This window comes from Felis catus, chromosome B1, assembly GCF_018350175.1.
Source record: "Felis catus isolate Fca126 chromosome B1, F.catus_Fca126_mat1.0, whole genome shotgun sequence".
Taxonomy (NCBI): Eukaryota; Metazoa; Chordata; class Mammalia; order Carnivora; family Felidae; genus Felis; species Felis catus.
Window position 1 is genome coordinate 88,705,943 of NC_058371.1, and position 21,868 is coordinate 88,727,810.

General features: G+C 33.9%; 1 pseudogene; it reads left to right on the plus strand.

Moving 5' to 3' along the window:
* Positions 1 to 3,151: 3,151 nt before the first annotated feature.
* LOC109499360 lies at positions 3,152 to 18,466 on the plus strand (annotated as a pseudogene).
* The last annotated feature ends 3,402 nt before the right edge of the window (positions 18,467 to 21,868 follow it).

The window sequence follows — 21,868 nt, forward strand, 5'->3', positions numbered from 1 at the left end:
TATTAACTTCTCAAAGTTAATAAAGAACAACATAATATTTAATGGTAAAATCTTGGAAGTATATTCTTTATGAGCAAAGAATGAGAACAAATGTCTATTCCTACCACATTCATGCAACATTATATCTGAGGCCTTAGCCAATTCAGGAACGCAAAGATAAGAAATAATATAGGGACTGGAAAGAAGGAACAATGATAATATACTAACACATTAATAGAGTAGATAAGATTTTAAGTAGGTTTCTTGGCTACAGAATCATTTTGCCATTAATTACATCCCTATTCACTGGATAAAAAAGAATAAGAAAATACTACTTTTAAAGGATAAAACTTACAATATGATGCTTATAGAAATGCATTCAACAACAGATGTCTGAGTCCTTTATAGAGAAAAAAAATTTAAACTTTGTTAATGCTATAAAAGATGGCATCAACAAATGAATAGACATATACTATATATGAAAATATGTATACATAAAAAAAGATTCATTATGACAAAAATGTCAATTGTCTTCAAGTTAAGGTATAAAGCCATTGTAAAAAATTTCAATTTTCTTGGTAGAACTTGACAAAGCTGATAAGAAAATATATATGAACTAGTAAAGACCCAATGACAGACAAGAGCAAAGAGTCAGTTGATGCAGTGACACATGTTAAAACATACTCTAAAGTAATGTAATTGAGACACTGGAATTTTGCTGTGGTGAAGACAATGCCACAGAAGAAAGAACCCATATATGGAACCCTGTATTCTCTGGACACTTTATATATGACAGATTATAAATCAGTGAAGAAAGAAGAAGTTAACAAGTAATGCTAAAAATAGTTTTCCATTCAAAAAAGGGAATCTTTGGGGCACCTGGGTGGCTCAGTCGATTGGGCAGCCAACTTTGGCTCGGGTCACGATCTTGCAGTTCGTGGGTTTGAGACCCACATCGGGCTCTGTGATGACAGCTCAGAGCCTGAAGCCTGTTTTGGATTCTTTGTCTCCATCTCTCTCTTTCTGTTCCTCCCCCATTTGCCACCTCTCTCTCTCTTTCAACGTTAAATAAAGACTAAAAATAATAATAATAACGGGGTGCTTGGGTGGCTCAGTCAGTTAAGCATCCGACTTTGGCTCAGGTCATGATCTTGGGTTTCATGAGTTCAAGCCCCGCATCGGGCTCTGTGATGACAGCTCAGAACCTGGAGCCTGCTTCTGATTCTGTGTCTCCCCCTCTCTCTGCCCCTCCCCTGCTTGTGCTCTCTCTCTCTCAAAAAATGAATACATGTTAATTTTTTTAAAATAATAAAAATTTAAAAAGTGAATCTTTGTTTCACATCATATACAAAATTCCTGAGTATTAAATTATCCTGTGTAAGTAAACAGAAACAATTAGTAGAAAATATGAATATTTTTCATGACTGAAGGGTACAGGTATCTATTGATATAACTGAAAATGGGGTGCCTGGGTGGCTAAGTCGGTTGGGCGACCGACTTCGGCTCAGGTCATGATCACGCGGTCCGTGAGTTCGAGCCCCGTGTAGGGCTCTGTGCTGACAGCTCAGAGCCTGGAGCCTGTTTCAGATTCTGTGTCTCCCTCTCTCTCTGACCTTCCCCCATTCATGCTCTGTCTCTCTCTGTCTCTAAAATGAATAAACGTTAAAAAAAATAAAAAAAATATCTGAAAACAGAAAACATTGAAAAAAGTATGATAATTTGATTATATTAAAATTACTTTTTCTGAAAAAAATAGCTTTAAAAATAGTTAAATTCAAGTTCTAGGCTGGAAGAGTATGTTTGAAATGCATATAACTGGCAGAGAATTAGTGCCTGGACTTCAAAATACCCTCCTACAAATAATTTAAAAAAAGATGGAAATTGATAAATTATGAAAGTGGCAAAATATGTAAACTCATTTTCTTGAGGGGGCTGTAACTTGTAAATATATGAAAAGTATTTCAACTTCATCAGAAGATATGCAAAACTATGCCCCTAAACTAGACAGTAATTTCAACGTTTGCCAATAACAGTGTTGGTAATGCTGTAGAGAAATAGAACATCCAACATATTGCTGCTGGCGGAAGTGTAAGTTTTTATAGCTATTTTGGGGAGCAATCTGGAAATCCCTATTAAGGTAAATATGTGCATACCCTTATAACCACCATACCCTACGGCTCAAAGTACAAAACATAAACTCTTTCACAAGTGTATAAGAAAAAATATATAGAAATAATATTTGTATCATATTTTTTGCTAGAAGAAAACAATATTAACAATAATAAAATCCCAAAACAAGATAAATAATGAAACCAGTGCATTTGGTATAGTCATCCAGTGGAAAGCTACCTAATAGTGAAAATGGTGAACTTGATTTGCATTTATTAAATTGGGTAAATCTAAAGTTTATGAAGTTGAAATAAAGGAAAATTGTGCACAAGATTATTTAGAGACAAGAATATAAGTAGCAAATTTGTAACATATATGTGAATAATAAAAATAGAATTAAGGATTATAGTTGGCTCTGGCAGGAGGGGGCAGTAGGAGGTAAAAGTGACCTAAAACTGTGCTTTTAGAGGTTTATTTCTTAGTCTGGGTGGTGGCTGCCCATTGTTTATATTGTTATAAGAGAATATATATCATAATATGTATAACATATATAATATCTAATAACACATATCATGCATAACAATATTATTTATAATTCCGTTTTACATGTCTGAAATATTTCAAAATAAATAATACACAACACTTAAAGAAGGTAGGAGGCAATGATGGAGGGTATTGCCAAAGAGTAAACCACAGATTAAGGTAATTTGAAATGATGTAGCTGACAACAAATTTGAAATGCACACTAAGGTGATAACTGGCCAATCCTATAGCACTTAAATGGTGTGTTTGAGCCATAGGTCAAATTATTTTCATTCTGCTTCCTATGCCCTTTTAGTACCTTGCCCATTCCATAGGATGTTTGTTTGTTGTTTGTTTGTTTGTTGTTTTTAACCAGGCAAAGCCCAAGGAATTTTGAAGATTCCAGAGATAATTGCGTCTGACATTGCTCCCCAAGGGGTCACATAGTAGTTGTAATAAAACTGTTTTGCCTCTCAAATGATCATTTAGATCTTCTTTAAATGTCCAGCATTTGTGCCCATGAGAATGTATACCATGTGCCATGTCACTTTATCCCCAGGTAAATCATTTCAGATTGGAGAAGGGTAGCACTTGGTTCTTCAGCCCTGCACTGCCCCAAGGTTGACTCCGCCAACTTTGCCTTTCTTAGCAATGTAAAGGCATCACTTAATGGTGTTGTGATTTCTCTTACCTTAGAGAGTGACTAGCTCTAGTCTGACTTTTCTGTTGTATAGGATTTTGCTAAACACAATACAAAACAGCCAATATGCGCCAATACTCTGAATCTTTTCTTAATTCATCTTAGCACTATAGTCTGATGACTCAGTCTACTATTCAAAAAAAGAAAGGTACCTCCTCCAGAGACCGTGTCCATAGGCATTCCGAGTGGTCCAGTGTTTGACATATCATCGTGGACTGTTCTACAATACAACCTCTAACAAAACCAGGGTGCCCCGAACCCCTGCTAATAGAATCGTTTCCTTTATACCAAAAAGGGTAGGAAAGCACCAAAAATCTGCATGTGGCGTGAGCCCAGGCCGACTTTGAGGAGTTTATGGTATGAAACCTACAGTTCTTATGAGATTGTCTAAAACAAACCACACATCAGCAGGGCGCATAGTTGTTCCACGTGTGCTAACTGTGTTGGTGACAGGATCAAGCACGCTTTCCTTATCAAGGAACAGTAAATCATAGTGAAAGTGTGGAAGGCATAAGAACAAAGTCAGAAAGCTAAAAAAAAAAAAGGAACTTTTTCTGAGTAATAAAAAAATCAAAAGGTAAAAATAAAAGGAAGGTGAAAGTTTGACCAACTCATCTACCAATGGATTACAAGGGTCACTAGGTTTCCACGCTGAAATTTCCAATTGATATCTGTTAGTCCTCATTATTTACCTCCCAGACTCTCTGTTCATCAGTTCCACATTTATGCAGCATTATAGCTTTAGGTACCAAATTCTGTATCACTTAGGGAACAGAAAACACAAATATTATCAGTTTAAAATATTTTTCTGTCATATAGCACTATTTGAAAAATTGGCAGTTCAGACCCAGTTCTGGAGAAAGGAGGATCACAGCTGGCCTGACACCCCCATAGTCCTTCGGGGACCAAGGCATCTTCTATCTTTTCCCTCTGCCATGATTAACATGACGTTCTAATTTCAGAGTCACAAGAAATCATCTATAATTCCGTCTATAATACCCACATTCCAAGTAGAAGAAAGGAGGTCAGTAAACAGGCTGTTTGTCTTCCATTTAAGGAATTTCCAGAAGTCTCAGTACCCTTTACCTACATCTATATGACTACTTTCAGCTGAAAGGGAAGCAGAGACCTGTAATAATTTAGCTGGGCTGCCTAGAATAAAGTAGAATTTTTGCTCTTCTGATATTTACTAAAGATTTAACTCCTTATCAGGGTTGTTTTTCTGTTATTGATTGACCCTCACAGATGTCTACTGTGTTTGAAGAACAGCTTAAGTGTCATCATAGTGGTTGAAGAGGGACAGTTCATCCTTTTGGTAACCTTGAGTCTTTTGCTCACCTCTATCTACATCCCTCATACACCTGGCCAAAGAGCTTCCCATAGATGTTTGCTATAGAAGTGATCTATGCTCCGGTTGCTGTCAAAGTTCTGGAGTTTGCCTTCAAGTGACTTAGCACCATCTTGGTTCTTTCTGAAGCTTGGCTGTCTCTTCATTCAGTTCCTGGTAAATCAGTTCAACCTGCCACCATCTGAAGGAGCACATGGCAGGCGTATGCAGGAATAGGTGTATCCTTTCAAAGTGATGTGAAAGCTGAGAAATAGAAACTCTGGCCTCTTCTTATCTAAAAATGTGTTGCTGTATTTTTGAATGTCCTGCAGTTAAACTGCTGTTTTTGACTTAGGAACAATCTTCTGTCAAAGGAGAAAATGCATAGCAGTATACAACATCCATTAGTTCATGAATTCCTTCTTGCATCCTATAGGAGCTTTTCTTCACTGAATACTCACCTTCCTTTGTTTCAGCCTCAAGGACGACAGCAAAAGGATTTGTTATACTTTTCTTTTCCCTGTACCCTCTACTTTTTCTATCTAACTTCTGGAAATAAAGGTGTTATCTACTTTTCCTTCTTGTTAATTGGGAGCTTGTCAATAACGTATTTGAATTATTTTTCACTGTACTTGCAATTGACTTCTCCTATGTAACAAGTCACATAGCTTAAACTTAGTGAAAGAAGGATAGCAAATAGATTTATTTTATGGAGAAAAAAATGCATCTGTCCAACTAATATTTTGTAATATCTCATATTAGTGACCCTCAGTCTTTGCAAGTTGTCCTGTATACATAGACATTCATTCACCTCCAAAGTCACCATTCTGTCAGATCTGATAAGAAGAAATGATAAAAGTCCAGACTGCTCATCCTCATTCAGTCTTACAAATTTTGCTGACTCAGGAGTCCACACAATGCCAGTGTATTTTTTCAGCCTGATTTGTTGCCTGCAAAAGGGAAGAGTGAACTTTGTTTTCAATGTCTACTGCTTCTTCAAGGGACAATAAATGAGTGAAATTTTGGACAATGGATGGAAGGAAGCAATAGAAAGGTGATTACTTTCTGAGTGGCAAATGGTTCTTTTATATAACATCTGAAAAGACATATCTTTTGCTATACCAAACAATATGGACCTTTCCGTCTATTTCCTGTCAACTAATGGCAATTTCTTCTTATTCTAAGAGAAAATGTAATCTCCTGGCTTTCAGTTCAGTCATTCCTTATATGGACCAACAGTGAATGACAATTTTTCTAAATTGCTTCTCTAGTGAGTTCTGGTTTTGGTCTCAGTCATCAAAGGAGTATGTCAGGGTGGAAATTGTATTAAACTAATGCACATCACTCTTTTATTAGCTTTTCAGCTTAAAATCTTATCCTCACGTAATAGTTAATGCTTAGAAAGCATTTGTAACGAGAAGATACTGTTCTTTTCGCCTTATTTGTATTTATCCCATGTAATACTTACAACGACCCTGGTAATATCCTTATCTTCTAGAGTGTATGACTGAGAACAGTGAAGTTAAGTAACTTGTTTAAGGCCTCATGGTTAGAAAGTGATAACTAACCATCTAACCAGGATTCAATCTAAGCAGCCTGGCCCAGAATCAGTGCCTTAAACAAAATACTATACTGGCATTCTCAGGTTGATTACTGAATCTGATAAATTATATTGCCTACTCAAATAAAGTTTCTGAATCTGAAAATTGGCATATAAGACCCTAGAAGGAGGCATTTGTAAGTAAGTTCTACTCTAGAATGGGAAGAATAATTTTGGATGGTTTACTTCAAACAACAAACCTCTGTATTTCCATGCACTACTAGATTTTTCTTTAAAAATATATTCAGAAAACCTAGAAATGTATTTATCGGTCGACAACATCACGGTGATAGTTGGCCTGTGAGCAGATTCTAGGAAGTGATATAACTAAAATCAATATTCCACCATATGACATCACCCCACTGTCCTCTAGCCCTTGCAAGGGGTGACAGTATTAGGTGAAGATGTAGAATTGGAAATCTCACATATGGAAATATAAATTGGTACAACCATTCGGTCAAAGTAGCTGAATGTAAAATCTATAATTCATTTTATTATCTCAGATGTATAAATAAAATTTGGTTGGTTTTGTTCATATCTTGACCAAAATACAACAATTTATAATGTTTATATTTTAGAATATCCTTCTGTCTAGAGTATCCAAATGTCTACAGTGTAAGATAAAGGAAATATAAATGTGGTTTTATCATACAATGGAATTCTATATAGCAAAGACAGTTATGACAGTGTGGATAAATCTTACAAAAATATATTGAGTGAAATAGACCACATATTATATACATATATATGTTTATATATATATATATATATATATGTTTATATATATATATATATATATATAGTTTTTTTTTCTATGATTCCACTTAAATGAAGGAAATAAGTATCATTTGTAGTGTTAGAAGTCAGGAAAGTGTGACTCTTAAGGGGAAAAGACTTTGATAATGACTACAATGGACGTGAGTAATGCTTCATGGGGTATTAATAGTGTTCTGTTTTATGATCTTGCATATATGCTGGATTCATATATATATTCATATATATTTATATATAAATTATACATATATTCATATATATAAATTATACATATGATTTATTGCTTTAGGAGGTATTTGGTCTCTCATACCAGTATTTTGATAAGCAGAAGTTTCCAAATGACCAAATTTGCCAAACTTTTCTTAATGGTAAGCATCTTTGTCCTCTGTTTAGAGAAGTTTTGCTTATTCCATGGTCTCCTGACCATGTATATTCTCATATATATTCCTCTACAAGATTTTTAAAATACCTTCTACCTTACAATCTGTAATACTTCTGAGCGTATGCATGCATATATGCATAGATATGACAGAGGTCAAAATGTATTTTTAACAAGTGTCACTTATGTCCTAAGTCAGGGATGGATCTGCTTCTGTACATATTTTGTTTTACTTTGTGTCAATACCACACTATCATTTTAACACAAGGCTAAAAAGTTGTGACTATTTGGTGTAATAATTCCTTCAGCTATACTCCTCTCCAAGTTTAACTTGTCTTGGCCCTTTAAAGAAGTTTAAAATCTTTAAAATTTGGGGCGCCTGGGTGGCTCAGTTGGTTAAGCGTCCGACTTCAGCTCAGGTCATGATCTCACAGTTTGTGGGATCGAGCACCACATCGGGCTCTGTGCTGACAGCTCAGAGCCCGGAGCCTGCTTCTGCTTCTATGTCTCCCTCTCTCTCTGCCCCTCCTGCTCACGCTGTCTCTCAAAAATAAATAAATGTAAAAAAAAAATTTTTTAAATCTTTAAAATTTTATTGTAAATTTTCATTTTTAGAGCTTGAATAAATTTTGGTTATTGAATTGACTCTATATTTTGGAAAATGAAAATCTATAAAATATTGTATTTAGTTCTTTCATTTGTCTTAGTAATGTTTTATACATAGCAGTGTTGAGATCTTATACAATTTTAGATTTATTCTTAAGAATTTATTATATGTAATGATATTTTGAATATTATTTAAACCCTGATTTTCATATTATTTGTTCCTGGTTTACAGAAATTCTATTGATTTTGTATGCTGAATTTGTATCCAATATTTATGTCTTTTACATATATTTCTTACATGAATACAGTGATGAGGATCTCTACTACACTATTGATAAATGTAGGAATTTTTGTCTCATTCTCAAACTCAAAGAAAATATTTACTATTTCATCATTGCACAAGATGTTTGCCATTTATTGGTATAAATTATTTAACAGATTAAAGACTTATCTTCTATGTTTGGCTCACTAAATAAATTTTTAAAATCATGCATAGAGTTTGAATTTTGTCAAAAGTCTGATTTACAACTATGATGAAAATCATATGGGTTTTCTGCTTTTCTGAATTAATACAGTAAATCATATTGGCTGAGTTTTGAGTAATGAGCTAGCCTTGCATTTCTGAAACAACCCTAGTTTGATTATGATTTATTATATTTTATGTATATCTTGATTTTAGTTAGTTGTATCTTTATATGGTTTGTTTGGTTGTTTGGTGTGTGCACACTTGCACAGGCACTTATCGGTTTGACATCCATCGGATTTGTAGTGATGACTCTCTTTCACTTCTCTTTTTCTTAGTTGACCTGGCTAGAGGCTTATTGACCTTCTCAACGATCCAAATTTAGGTTTTATTGATATTTTCTAATTGATTTCTTACATTCAATTGCAATGATTTCTGCTTTAATTCTTATTTCTTTTTTTCTGCCTACTTTGTTTTTAATTTGCTCATCTTTTCTAGTTTTCTAATGTGGAAGCTTAGATTACTAACATTAGGTCTTTCTTCTCCTCTAACATATGGATTCAGTCCTATAAATTTCCCGGTAAGCACTGCTGTCGGTGCATTTCACAAATTTTATTTATTTGTATTTCATTTTCATTTAGATCAAAATATTAAGCATTTTCTCAAATTTCTTTTTTAACTTGTTTTTTTCAGAAATATGTTGTTTTAATTTCCAAGTACTTAGGGAGTTTCCATCTATTTCTCTGATTGATTTCTAGTGTAATTCCACTGTAGCCTATGAATAGACAATGTATCATTTCTATTCTTTTGAGTTTGTTAAGGTGTGTTTTATATCTTAGGACTTTGTCTTATGATATTTGGTCACAGGTAGGCTGATGTGTAATTTTCTTCTCTTATATCCCTTTTTAGGATTTAGTATTCAGGTTATTGGGAATCATAAAATTTGCTAAGAAACTTATTTTTCTACTCTGTGGAACATTACTATTATTTTTTTGTCCCTGTAAATGATTTGGAAAAATTGACTGATAAAATATCTGGGTCTGTTTTCTTTGCAACAGTGATTTATAACAAGATATTCAATATCATTAATGTTCAGACTTTTCTATATATTCTACAGCCAACTTTGTAGGATTTTTTTAAGTTTATTTATTTATTTTGAGAGAGAGAGAGAGAGAGAGAGAGAGAGAGAGAGAGAGAGAGACTGTACTTGTGAATGGGGAAGGGGCAGAGAAAGAAGGAGACAGAGAATCCCAAGCAAGCTCTGTGTTATCAGTGTGGACCCTCACATGAGGTTTGATCCCACTAACTGAGATCATTACCTGAGTCAAAATCAAGAGTTGGATGCTTAACTGACTGAGCCACCCTGGCACCCCAAGTTGTAGGATATTTTTAAGGCATTCTTTTTTTTTATGAAATTTACTTAAAGGATTTATTTTCTTTTGGTAGCTATAAAATCTGTACTGATGTCTCCATTTTTATTTCTGATAAGAGTAAGTATTCTTTCTCTTTCTCTCACATTTCTCTCACTCACTTTACCTAGTCTTTTTAAAGGTTCATCATGTTTTGTTAATCTTTTAAAGGATCAGCTTTTAATTTGTAGGTATTCCTTATTGTATATTTGTTTTCTCTTCATTTGTATATGCTTTTATTTGTGTTACTTCCTTCCTTGTAGTTGTGTTGCTTATTTTTCTTTTAGAGAATATTTCATGTGTCCCTTATACCTTAATCATTTCCCCTTTCTTCTATTTCTGTGCTTTAATTCTGACATTTTTACTGACCTGTTGTTCATTTTACTTTTAGTTGGTACTGCTGAATCTAACATGTCAATAATCCATTTATTAATTTAATTTCAAATACTTTTATTTTATTTTCACTTCTATATTTATTTGATCTTTTCTGTACATTCAAATCTTTTACTATAATCTTATTTTTGTCTATTTTGTCCACTTTTTCTCTATTATTTTAATCATACAGATCATATTATTTTAAAGTCCTTGCTTGAAAAGCTCTAATTCTTAGAACACCTCAGGATCTACATCTTTGACATGGTTTCATCTTGAACGTTATGCAGATTATACATTGAAGATTTTACATAAATTAGCTATAGACTATGACATTAGGCTTCTTCAGAAACCATTCATTATTTCCTATAATACAGATTTGAGGCTGATCACCTCAGTCTTGCCAGAAAGGAAACTAGACCTGAGTTGAATTACCATTTAGCAAGATTACTACATCTGGTTCATCTTTAGGATGTGGCCCTCCAACAATTTCAATTGAAACCCTTTTAAAGATTCCTTTCTTTAGTCCTGAAAGACCGTGGGCAATTAATCCCAACTCTTTATAATGTTTTCAGCAAAGCTCTTTAGCTTTCTTTCCCATGCAGATTCAAAATTTTGTACTAATTTTGAGAGGGAACAGCTGTGTTTTGAGACTGCTCCATTTCCTAATAATGTCACTTCAACCCAGAGTGGAGTTCTAAAAAATCTACTCATTTCAGTGTAACCCAACATAAGCATCTGCCAGGGGTCCAGTCTGTTTTCTCAGGCTTTTTTCTTGTCTCTATAAAGTAATCATTATATAGCCATATTCCATCAGTATTGCTTTTTTTTTAATGTTTATTTTTGAGAGAGATAGCATGAACGGGGAGGGGCAGAGAGAGAGGAAAACACAGAATCCAAAGCAGGTTCCAGGCTCAGAGCTGTCAGCACAGAGCCTGACACAGGCAGGGCTTGAACTCACAAACTGTGAGATCATGATCTGAGCCGAAGGCGGACGCTTAACTGAGTGAGCGACCCAGGCTCTTCTCCATCAGTATTACTTTATTCTTCCTCTCTAGAGCTTTCATCTCTTGGATATTTGACTTTAATGGACGATACTGTTATTTAACAGTTGATATTTTCAAAGAGATTTTAATATATAAAATAATTCATGTCTTATAGCAATGTTTTCCTGTGGATTACAGGTATGCATCCTGTTTTATGTCTTTGATATTTAATTAGAACATACTTTGTAAAACAATCTATTTGCAGTAGCATTGCAAAATAAAATAATTTGATAAAACTGTATGTAATCTATGAAAAAAACTTGTTAGGAGTAATAGATATCTGGAGTTAATATATAATTTCTTGCATAAGCAAGGAATAAGCATTTCATACACGTCATGAAGATGTCATTTTATTAAAATATTAATTTAAATTTTAGTTTACAAAATAATTTATAGATTATTGGATGGTCCCTTAAATTCCTAGCTCTAAACATATACACATTTTAGTTTAACATGGGCTTATTCTAACAGCCTGATAATCTTACTATTGAATAATGTGGGATCTGCAAAATTGAACACTGAGTTATGTCATTGAATGACTGAGTAAAGTTATGTCTTAAGAAGTCCCAAATGACTGACACATTCCAGATATGTGGGGCAAAAGGTGGGTATTCTTTCAGCTTTTTAAATGAATACTCAGTTGCCATATTTTGCTCTTAAGTAGATAAATGAGGATAGAATTTAGAAAGCAAGTAGAAGGGTTGTACATTGTAGTTATAAAGGAAGTTTGCTCAGTACTAGGAGAAAAGGAAGTAGAATAGCTCAAGTTAGATGGGTATATGTGGAGATGAGAGCTTATTGTGAAATTTCTTTTTCAATTTTCTTGGAGAAATATACAAAATTATCAGTTGGCCTCGGTTACAGCAACTTTTTACTAGACATGTCTGATGCAAGAGAAACAAAAGCAAAAATGAACTATTGGGACCTCATCAAGATATAAACCGCACAGTGAACAATCAACAAAACTAAAAGGCAACTTTCAGAATGGGAGAAGTAATTTGCAAATGACATATCTGATAAAGGGTTAGTATCCTAAATCTATAAAGAAATTATAAACTCAACATGAAAAAAATAAATAATCCAGCAAAAGACATGAATAGACACTTTTCCGAAGAAGACATCCAGAGGGCTAACAGACACATGAAAAGATGCTCAACATCACTCATCAAGAGAGAAATACAAATCAAAACCATGATGAAATACCACCTCATATCCGTCAGAATGACTAAAATTAAGAACTCAGGAAATAACAGTTGTTGATGAGGATGAGGAAGAAGGGGATCCCTCTTATACTGAAATGATTATTACTATTTTTTGCTAATATTGAAAGGGTTTTTGCATCAAACTTCATATTTAACTGTTTTAAACTCTACTCCTTAGAGGCTAAAGTCTCTCCTTGGTTGAGCCTGTGTTGCTACAGGAGAAGTGAAGGAGAAATTCATTGAATGTCCCCTTGTGCTCTTCACCCTTCTTTTAACAAGAGAAACTCCACTTAAATCTGTTTCATGTGGAAGTTTTACATATTTGTGTTATAATATTATGTTGTTCACTGTCTTTTAGTGGCATTTGTTTTCATTTCCTTTACCTCTAGTGCTGTATGTTTAGTGATAGATATAAGTGTCAAACTCTTGGATTTATCATAAATAAAGGACCATGTTTTGGCTGTTTATTCTAACGTTGTTGGTTTATTGCCTATGGATTCTAAGAACTTGGTACATTTGATTTAAAATAGATGTAATTCATAAGATAAATGTATTTTTTTCATAAATGTGAAGAGTTATCTTGTTGAACTTGAAGTGGATTTACTCTGATTCTGAAGACATTAGAATTACATTTAGCAAGTAGAAGCTGTAAAGTCAGAAGCCTGATTTTAGCTCTATATAACAAATGGTGTGTGTATGTGTGTGTTTTAATATGATACTGAATTTAAAAAAATGGAATACTTTCTTTGATAGAGAGTTTTAGGTACTATATCTATTCTGAAGGTATGTATGGGGACTTTACTGAATTCATGGATAGAGTAGAAAATTTTGAGAATTTCTCCTGAGTCTAAGACTGTCTTGAGTTGTTGTCATCTAAGTTAGACTATTTAATTACTTGTATAGTGAATTTAATACATTTAATTGGGTTCCATATATTATATAAATAAAGCCCATCTGCTTATCTGATAAAAAGTCTAAACCCTTATTTTGGTTACCAAGATGGTTAATTTTATTACATATGCCTAGTTTGCCCACATTTTATTAGTGAAATGGTAGACTTAAAAAATTAACACTTTTCAGTAGGCCATAATGTTTGTTCATTTTAAAGGAATAAACCTCTATTTGTATGCAAATTAAATATTATTCTTAAAATTCGTATTTTGCTTCAAATGTCCTTTTTAAATGAAAAAGTCTTTTAAAAATTGTTTCAATTACCGAAATAGGTCTTAAGAAAGAGTACAATAAATCCAGAGTAAGAAAAATTATTTTGCTCCTGTCATGCTACTTCTTTGACATGTTAAGTGACTTTCTTGTAAAGGGATTGAACTTCTTACATGCCCACTGCGTGCTATGAAGTCAGAAACCAAAGAATTATTACTGCCTCTGAGATGGAAATATATAGACATAATCATATTGTTTAGGTTGACACACCTTACAATAGTCTAGCATTCTGTGAATCAGTGCCACCAAATCTCTATACTTTTGATTCCTATGTTTAAGTAATAAGCCATGTTTCTTTCTAAGAGCTAAGGCTTGACAGAAATCCTAGGTATAAGATCATTGGCCTCCAAGAGGCTGCTTAAGGAAACATTCAAGAGATTTGATGAATGCACACAGCTCACTGATGATGAGAAAGTTGAGATCTCACCAGTGGTGTATTTTTGCAAGTTTTTATGGTCGAAGTATCTTGCAGAAGATAAAAGCAGTAAAATATACTGTTTGGGATTAAAATCACTCATTTTTAATCTCTGCCAGGATTATTTCCTTTTGAAAGCATATTATTTGAATTTTCAGACTCCAATACACCAAAGGATAGTACAGATGCCAAAACATTCAAAAAGATAAGTTTTCCAGTGTCAGAAAGGTATGCAATTTTTGGATATTATCAGCCTCAGCAGACAGCCAGTCTGAGAAAGAAATGTGTGATCTCCACATACATAAATGCTTCACAGAAGCAAAAATAGTAAATTGATTACAGAAGTTACATTTTGGAATGATAGCAATACAATTTATCCTGTCAATGAATGTTAAAGAATATCTCCTCTAAATGAACACATTCTGTTTCTAATTATTTTTCACATGAAAATAATATACATTTTACTTTAAAAATGTATTATAATTTGTTTTAGGCCAGACATGTTTACAATGGAATGATTAAAATATTGTAATGCTTTTAGCTATTATTGAGTCGTTTTAATATATCTGAGTGCTTCTGCAGGCATTTTCGTGTTACTTTATGTATATTCCATGATTTATTAATTCATGTATTAATTATTTAAAGCATATTTTAGTTAATTGGTTTATGTATTTATGTATCATTTATTCAATAGATTTATTTAATAATCCAGTATATATCAGGCATGAGCTTAGACTACAAGATAAATGTGGTTGGAGTTTTGAGCAAAGGAAAAAAAAGTCATTAGCATATTAACTAAGAAAGTCATAAAATATTTTGAACTTTTTTTAGTTAGATCGAATGATTCATTTCATTTGTACAGTAAATTCTACTGAAAGATATATATTAAAAATTTTTAATGTTTATTTTATTTTTGAGAGAGACAGAGACAGAATGCGAGTCGGTTGGGGCAGAGAGAGAGGGAGACACAGAATCTGAAATAGGCTCCAGGCTTGGAGCTGTCAGCACAGAGCCTGACGCAGGGCTTGAACTCACAAGCTGTGAGATCATGACCTGAGCTGAAGTCGGATGCTCAACCGACTGAGCCACAAAGGCGCCCCTGAAAGATACATATTTAAACTTAGTTATTCTATCTTAATTTCCAACTTAGCGCGAGGTTGACAATCTAGGACAGTAATTAGACCTTTCTCTACCTTTATTTCAGACTTGATTTCTTTAGCATGGATATTTCAGACATATGAGAAGAGCCAAATAGATGATATCATAATGAAATATGAAACTTCTGAAGAAAAGTAATTCTTTTCAATTGCATGATTAATTCTAGATACTTAAAGACATTTTCTTATAACTTTTATTTCCATCATTGAGCTCACTTGTGTCAAAAACCATTTTAATCATCCATGTTAAGTCAGTCATTCTCTCTAAATAGATTGATAGATAAATATTAACTCTGGCCCAAAACATGGGGAAGGAATGCGAAGTCAAGTGGCAAAGGATTTGGAGTGCTAAGGAGGAAAAAAAGAAAAAGAATTGAGGACAGTCATTTCTCTCTACCACACACCTATAAAATCTTTCTAGTGATTATTTTACATTTCAGGGATAAGCATTTCCAGGGTTAAGTGAACGTGATTTATTTCTCTGAATAAAAACATGAATTTTTAAAACACAAAAAGAAATTGGTGAAAATCTCCTTGAGAATTTTAATTGAGGGGCGCCTGGGTGGCTCAGTCGATTAATCATCAGACTTCAGCTCAGGTCATGACCTTATGGTTCATGGGTTTGTGCCCCATGTTGGGCTCTGCGCTGACAGCTCAGAGCCTGGAACCTGCTTCAGATTCTGTGTCTCCTTCTCTCTCTGCCCCTCCCCTGCTTGTGCTCTCTCTCTCTCTCTCTCAAATATAAATATACATTTTTGAAAATTTTAATTAAAAAAAAGAATTTTAATTGAGCATGATCCTTTCCAACTAGCTTTACCACATATTGAAAACGTCCCAGGTATTATACACAATGATGAATGGTCAAATATTGCTTGCACTCAAGATAGGGAATCTAGCAGTGATTAAACAAGAGTTATATTGCTTTCCTTGATTCCAAGAAAGTATACTGCTTAATTTTACTACAGGAAATTATATTTTAGTAAATATTCTTCAATAATAGAAAAAAGTTCCAATTTATTTTTTAAGTGAGCATTTAACATGTATGAGGACCTTTGTATTCATTGTAACAGTTCATCAGTATAAAGATCCCATAAGAATATGCTGCTGTTGTTGTTGTTGTTGTTGTTTCATTTTTCTGATAAGGGTAAAAGAAACATAGCTGAGATAAATTACTTTTCTCAGGTCAAAGTTCTACTAATGCATTGATATAAAGTCTAGATAGCAAAATATAATTAAAGCTATAGTACAACTTTAGATCTATGTAGTAGTAATTTATCATAATTAAAATTTTGATAATAGTAGAATATGGAGAAATAGTCACTACCATATGGCAGCCTGGCATTATTTATTAAATTGAATATGTACATACTTTTTCCTACAACAGTTTATCCAGTAGACATTTTGTCATGTATTTACTACTAATTGTATCAAAAGATGTTCATTGGGCCACCTCAGATCATGATCTCACTGCTCATGGGTTCCAGCCCCTTGTTGGGCTCTGTGCTGAAAGCTCAGAGCCTGGGGCCTGCTTGGGAATCTGTCTCTCCCTGTCTCTCTGCCCCACCCTCTCTTGCACTCTCTCTCTGTCTCTGAAAAATGAGTAAATGTTAAAAAAAAAATTTAAAATGCTCATTAATTAAGTTTCTATAGAACATCATTTGTAATAATAACACATACAAAATGTAAATAACACAAACATTTAGCAGAGGGCTAATTAAATTATTGATAACCAATACAAATTTTAAATGACTATACTCCAGTATTGTATAACAAAATCTTTAGGATATATTGTTAGCTAATTTAAAAATCAAGATACTGAGAATGTGGATAATACATTCCCAACTTATAAAAATGAAACATAATGTTTTAATATGTGCAAGAGTGATTTCGTGATTTAAAAGAAGGAAAAAGACAAAGACAGTTGGTTAAACATCTGTCTATTAATTTTGGCTCAGGTCATTATCTCACAGTTTTTGGGATCGAGCCCCACATCGAGCGCTGTGCTGACAGTGCAGAGTCTGCTTGGGATTCTCTCTCTCTCTCTCTCTCTCTCCCTCTCTCCCTCTCTCTCTCTGCCCCACTCCTGCTTGTGCTCTCTCTCTCTCTCTTTCAAAATAATTAAATACACTTTTAAAAAAGAATAAAATAGTAATAATTTTAATAAAAACAATTTAGTGTTTTATATGCTAAACGTTGTACTAGCACCTTATATTCAGTGTAATTTAATCCTCAAACAACTCTGATGAAGAAAACGTTATTACCCTTGTTGTAAAGAGGAAAAGAAATAGAAGAGCAAGAAGTGAAATAACTAAACACCAATTAAATAACCAGAAGTACGAGGTTGATAAGGTCAGGTATACCTCATTTCCAAGTTTGTGCTTTTCGGTACTTCACTCAAATCTCACAAATCAGGGGCACCTGGGTGGCTCAGTCAGTTAAGTGTCCAACTTGGGCTCAGGTCATGATCTCGAGATCCGTGAGTTCCAGCCCTGCGTCGGGTTCTGTGCTGACAGCTCAGAGCCTGGAGCCTGTTTTGGATTCTGTGTCTCCTCTCTCTGCTCCTCCCCCACTCATGCTCTGTCTCTGTCTCTGTCTCTCTCAAAAATAAACATTAACAAAAATTTAAAAAAACTCACAAATCAAAATAATAACTAATGTGGAAGAGTAGAGTTATGTAACGCTCCTGACCTACTTTTCTTTTGCCCTTACTTCCCTTAACCATGGAAGGAACTAATGATTCTGTTTAATTAGAGATAAATCAGCATCCAGGGAAATTAAGTAACTGGTTTTTTTTGTTTGTTTGTTTGTTTTTGTCTGTAGATCCAATCTGAGTATTCAGTGCTTTTAAGAGAGATGAAGAAGGACCCATATTGGGTTACAAATATGAGGCTCTCTCACTTCTGACATGATCTGTGAAGTGTCCTGCTTTGTATCCTCATTCTTTGCAATCCTAGTGCAAAGAGCTCAGTACATGTTGATCCTAAAACAAGTAATCATTTTAAATATAAATTATTTTTATTTTCTCTATAAAAGACAAACATTTTGACATATTCCTCTGTTCTTTAAAGCTCATCTTAGTAGTGGCAGCATCTGTGAAAAAAAGCCAAACAGCTGTGAATCTAAATATAGAACGGATTCCGTCTTTGCAGCATAAAGGTTGGAAGTGTGCCGCTGCTCAACACTGAGACCACAAATGACAGTGCTGTATGTTATAGAAATTGCAATTTCGGAAATTCAACTTACTGCGACTTTATCTCACGGGGAGATGTTTATTACTCAATAGTCACATATATTACACTATAGTTTTTCTAGGGTGAATATGGCCACGTGTGACTTACACCTCAATGGAAAAGCCAGTGAAAGATATATTTATTTTTCATTTGTTTTCTTCTCTCAGGGCACAAAAATACAACTTTTTAAACGGCAAAAGAAGAGCAAAGTTTAAGGAAGTTTCAGCGAAAACAGTCCAATTAATGTGAACCTAAATTAAGCATAGTCTTTCCAAGAATTAAAAGATAAGAAAACAAATTTCCTGAAGAAAAATATTTTCAGCTTGTTTTCTAAAAATAGAGCTGTATCCATTTCTCAGTTTCTTTCATAGTCAACATAATCCATATGAATTAAATTTAGAGTTAGGATGGTGTGAAAAAAGAATTTACTTACATAAATGCAATTATATTTATTGTGTTATATTTGCTAAGATAGAAGAAGGTACTCAGATTTCAGCAATAGAGATTGAAATAACTTAAAACTGTATTAATCTACTAAAAAGTCATTAATCAAACACACTGTTTTTCCAATCATTCAGATGTTTTGGCATTTCTCTACAGAACTGATAATGAACATCTGGTTCTATATGGTTAATGAGTGTGAAATGATATTGAATTTATTTTTCCCTAGGGCTCCTGTGTCATTTTCCTATCCCCATTAGAGAAACAAATGCATAAAATATAGCTATTTGTAATGCAGATATGGATGTGAAATAGTCACAGTGCAACTTCTTAGTGTTGTTATTATTACTGGTGTATTTTTCAGAGTGTGGAATAATCTTTACAGATTTAATCCATGTGACTACCAAAAAAAGATGTTAAGATGAAATCCAGGGGCTTAGAATGGTCGAGTACTAATGTATTTTTTCCATTTTAAGTATAGAAATTGTGCTGAGAGAATCCGATAATAAAGTTATGAAAAAAATTGGGATTTTAATTCAAAATATTTGATTACGCTTTTTCATAAAAGAGGAAGGCTATTGCAAATTTATCTTTTGGGTAACAAGGTTATGAAGGCAGTAAAGAAAAGACTGTAGAAGAAAGAAATTTCTTGAACACTCTGCTTTATATGCCCGAAAACATTTTTCCTAAGATCATTTGTTTTACATTTTACAATTTAAAAATAAGAAAATTTAGGTAACAAGTCGTTAACTGTCTTGCCCATGAACACATAAGTAATGAGGATTTGACCCAACTTTATTTAACTTCAAGGACCTTTTTTTGTTTGTTTCTTTGTATCGCTCATATTAAAACAGCAGAGATTCCAGGAAGAGAGATTACTACTAAAAACAAAAACCAAAAAAGTTTTAGAAACAGTGCCAAGTGCATGTCGCTATTTAAAATATAGTCAAAGTATTGTTTCACATTAGACAATAATTCCACAAATGCTTTGGTAAATTTAGCCAGCACAATGTTTCCTTAAAGTATGGTTGAGACCCATAGGCAGAAGGACCACCAGGGGTGTTTTTTGTTTTTTTAATTTTTGTTTTTCTAATGTTTATTTGTTTTTGGGAGAGAAGAAGACAGAGTGCAAGTCTGGGGAGGACAGAGAGAGGCAGGGTGGGGGTGGGAATCTGAAGCAGGCTCTAGGCTCTGAGCTGTCAGCACAGACCCCACACGGGGCTAGAACCCAAGAACTGTGAGATCATGACCTGAGCCGAAGTTGGACATCTAATTAACTGAGCCACCCAGGTGCCCCCAAGGGTGTTTCTTTTTTTTTTTTTTTTATAAAATACCAGCTCAATTAATCAAAATCTTTGATATTGAAATGTGGTCAGTTAGAAATGATAAAAGTAACTTTTCTAAATCACTGTTTAAAAACAAACACACACAAATAAACAAGAACCAGTTGTCCATCAACACTAACAAATCATTAAAAATCATTATCAATTTTATAATTTGGGATAAAATATAAGAGTCTTGAAATGTTTTCGAGTGACAGAGATAATTACACTGAATTTGTAGTAAAAACCTACTTAAGTAAAAATGTCCGTGCGTGTTTGAGTATAAATTTGTTATATTTTATGTATGTATGTATGCATGTATGTATGTTGAACAAGAATGATTCATGAACGTAATAAACACATATTATATTCTTATCTTCTAATACTTATTCTGGTTGGGGTGGTTTTCTCTGGCTCTGGATAAAAACTTAATAGAATATGGTCACTTAAAAATAGTCTCAAAACAGTCTCAATCAGAAACCCAGTCCAAGATATTAAGCAACACTTCTATCTACATTGAAAGATACATCTTTTCTCCCACCTGCAAGTAAAGCTGAAGTTGGAGAGAACCTGCAACTAGGGAAGAGAAATGTGATGGGTACTTTCTTTTTTCCTCTGATGTGACTCATCTATTTCTAACAAGCATCACTGTCTTTAGGGCTTTCCTGTGGGAATGGAGAAACAAGAAGGGTAACAGGATTTTCTTATTTACTGATGAATTTCTGCTCTTTGGATCTGGCAGTATTTAAAGTTGACTTCTCCAATAACAAAATAAGTATAAGGTATGGGAAGGCCTTAAATGTAAGGGAGAACTGAGATACGAGATTTTCACCTTGGCGTAGAAAGAATTATATTGGTTAAAACTTAGCTTCTACTTGATAACAAATAAGGAAATTCTTGCCTGCCATGTGAGAAGGGACACCTTGGGTGACCAACCATCTCAGTTGGCCAGGCACTGAAGCATTTCCCAGGACTTGGGACTTTTAATGCTCAAACCAGAAGAGTCCCAGGCAAGCTGGGACAAGTTGGCCATGCTTATATTTAAGTCCAGAACATTTAATTATTGTAAGAATGAAATCATTTGTTTGGAAATTAAAGAAAATTAATAAATAAAATTGATTTCTCTCACTGTGTTTTTTGGGTTTATTAAATTCTTTTCTGCTCTACTCCTTTGGTCTGACCCCAGCCCTCATTGTCCATTTCACCAGTATTCCAGTTGTTAGAGTCGTCTGGCTCTAGTTCTGTTGGACAGTGCTGTTTTTACCCAACCTTTTCACTGACAAGTTTTAGAAATGTAGGGTCTTTGGCTTTCTCGAGCATGAGAAAAACAATTGTCTTGTATGCTTTCAATCAAGCTCTCTAAGTGATGCCAAGGAAGCACCCCTTATGAGTCTTTGGAATTATAAACAGGTGAGAAAGAGGCATGAGAGAGGGAGTGGTGAGAAAAGGGAATGAGGTGGCAAGAAAGGGAATTATATCCCTGGCATCAGTTCTCTCAAGAAAAAAAAAATCCCAGAATTCCTAATTTGTTTTCCAAATATTGATTTTTTAAAGAGAATTTTGAAGTTGCAAAATGGCCAAGTAACATAAAATC